Below are 2,459 nucleotides of genomic sequence, written 5' to 3'. Positions count from 1 at the left end.
CCCATTAACCACGTGTTCTCCCTAATGACTCTATGCCCTTATTTGGGGTGCAAAAAAAGTTGTAGGTGGCAGCAGGGGTGAGGGTCAGGGCTGGTACCCCCTCCTCTACTGTTGTATTTATAGCTGACTTACCTTTCTCAGAGCTTTTCAAACTATACAACAAATGAAAAAGTAAATCAGCTTCTAAGCGTTGTAAATGCGACTCTTGATAAGTTTTATAGGCTGAGCCTCAAGTTTTAGTCAAGTGAAACATGGAAAAACTGCCATAAAAAAAAGCTCATATGCTATTACTATGTTCTTCAATGATTTTAAGGGACCTATCTTTAATATGCCACAATGATCTGAATAAAATGAAGATGTGCAGATGTCTTGGTCTTCTAAGGAAGCTTATCTGTACTTTGTCCGGTAAAGACGAGTGGCTAGTTTTTGTCATCTAAACAAAACTGCTAGCCAAAGACTTTCTCAACAATCACGTTTCTACCGTCTAAGCAATAGCCATCAACAAGAACTTCAACATTTCGAAACATTGTTGGATATTGTTTGAGACTTTTTAGAGCAATATTCAAAACCAGATAATGTATCGAAGTAGATTAACAATTTTTATACTTATAAGATTGATAGAAAATTCAGAACTTTCAACTACTGAACAACTTCAGAAATTATATTTTTGGACAATAAAATATATAAAATCCATCAGAAATACTATTTTTTGGCAAAAATGTCATCAGAAAATTGGAGAGCAAAACTTTTTCAACTATTCTCACTTGACATTACTGCTCACCATATTTTGCTTCTGCCTATTGCCTCAGCAATCCTTAAAATTTTTAATTTATTTGACTTTTTTTCCAGAAAAATTTTTCGTCTTTTTCCTACTAAATGATCACTTTTCTGTGATTTATTAGCTAGTAGTTTCGTTTCCAACGTCTAAATAAAAACTGTTTGCTAACCACTACACGGCGAAAAAAGTCTAATTTATCTGAATATAGGCATTCTATGTAATTTGTCTTTCTTAAATTCTTAAAATATGGATAAATAAATACTATACAGCACTTGGAAGACTTGCACAGGGAGGACAGACGAGAATGAGAAAATAACTTTTTGAGAGCTTACCTTTCCTATCTTATGAGGCTATCAAGCCACGTCCACACTAGAGCACTGTTAGAAAACCATATCCTCACATCGTCAGAATTTTCGAACTTACAGAAGGTAATTGATAAGTAAAATGAAACGCGATACTTTCCTCTTTTTCCAAAGATTCAAATATATTGCATATTTAAGGCGAAAAAATGCATAAAGGTTGGAAGGGTTTAAAACAAAAATGAAGAGTGGCTTAAGCCGTCCAGAAGCACCCGTCAAACTCTAAGAGTCAGGGTTTCTCCTGAATTAGAGAAAGGTCAAGAAAGTCGAATACAGGAGTGGTAGGACAACTCTGTGGGTTCTACTTAAATTTTTGTTTACCTATGTGCTTTTTCGCGAAGCTCAACCTATACGAGAACGTCGTTTCTCAAACGTACATATATTAAAAATAGTTCAAAGAAGCGGAAGAATACTAAAGAAGATATAGGTCTAATTAAACTGAAAATCTGTTCTTGGCATTCTTTTAGAAAATGTTTGGCTGTTATCTCGTCCTTAATAAAGCCTTTGTTTATTTGATATGTCGTAATGGCTCACTTTGTTTCTTACTTACTTGCTGATTTTGACTTATTTTCCAAGTTATATTGGAACCAAGTGGTGCTTGTTACCCCTCCTTTGTATGGTCTTTGGTAGGACGTCATTTCTTAGGCTTATACAGTGGCATATTCAGAATGGGTTTATTGTTGTGAACGAAAAAGTTGTAGGTGACAACTGTGGTTGTGGTACGGTGAAAGTCGTGACATGTGGAGTTTGGTCAATATATATTAGAGGAACAGTAAATCTAGCAAACAATTTAGTCAGAACTTGTTAAAGTTTTAGCTTAAAATCACCATTTTGGAGACCAAGGATCAAACATGCCCTCTCTTACCAACAAAAAAAACAACCTTATAAGTTCTAACTTTGGGAACGGGCATAACTTACAGCCCTTGGCATGGGGCCTGTTGTTTTTTTAGCACTTGAGACATAGTTATTTAACTTTTGGGCTATTTTGTACAGAAGGGCTATCTTTTCATTTTGATTGTAAGCATTTAGTGAAAAAAAGCGTGGGGGGACAGTTTGCCATCTGATCATTTTAGACCCTTTGCAGGGACACTAAAACTTCCATTTTCCAATCAAAAGACCCCCCTCCGAAGTTTATACGACCACTACTTCTAGATTTGGTGTCTGTCTAAATAAAAAACAAAAAAAACATTGCCTTTAATATCTCCTCCTATATTCTCAAAGCTGGAAGTTATTTGTTGACCGTAAAGATGAGTGGGTAAAAGTCCGATAAGAGTCTGATAACGTTTTGACTGATTTTTGTTTAGCTAAATACATTTATTAGT

The sequence above is a fragment of the Artemia sp. Qi Xiang Cuo genome, chromosome 2 (genome assembly GCF_049724085.1).
Source record: "Artemia sp. Qi Xiang Cuo chromosome 2, ASM4972408v1, whole genome shotgun sequence".
Classification (NCBI taxonomy): Eukaryota; Metazoa; Arthropoda; class Branchiopoda; order Anostraca; family Artemiidae; genus Artemia; species Artemia sp. Qi Xiang Cuo.
Note: the sequence above shows the minus strand (reverse complement) of the source record.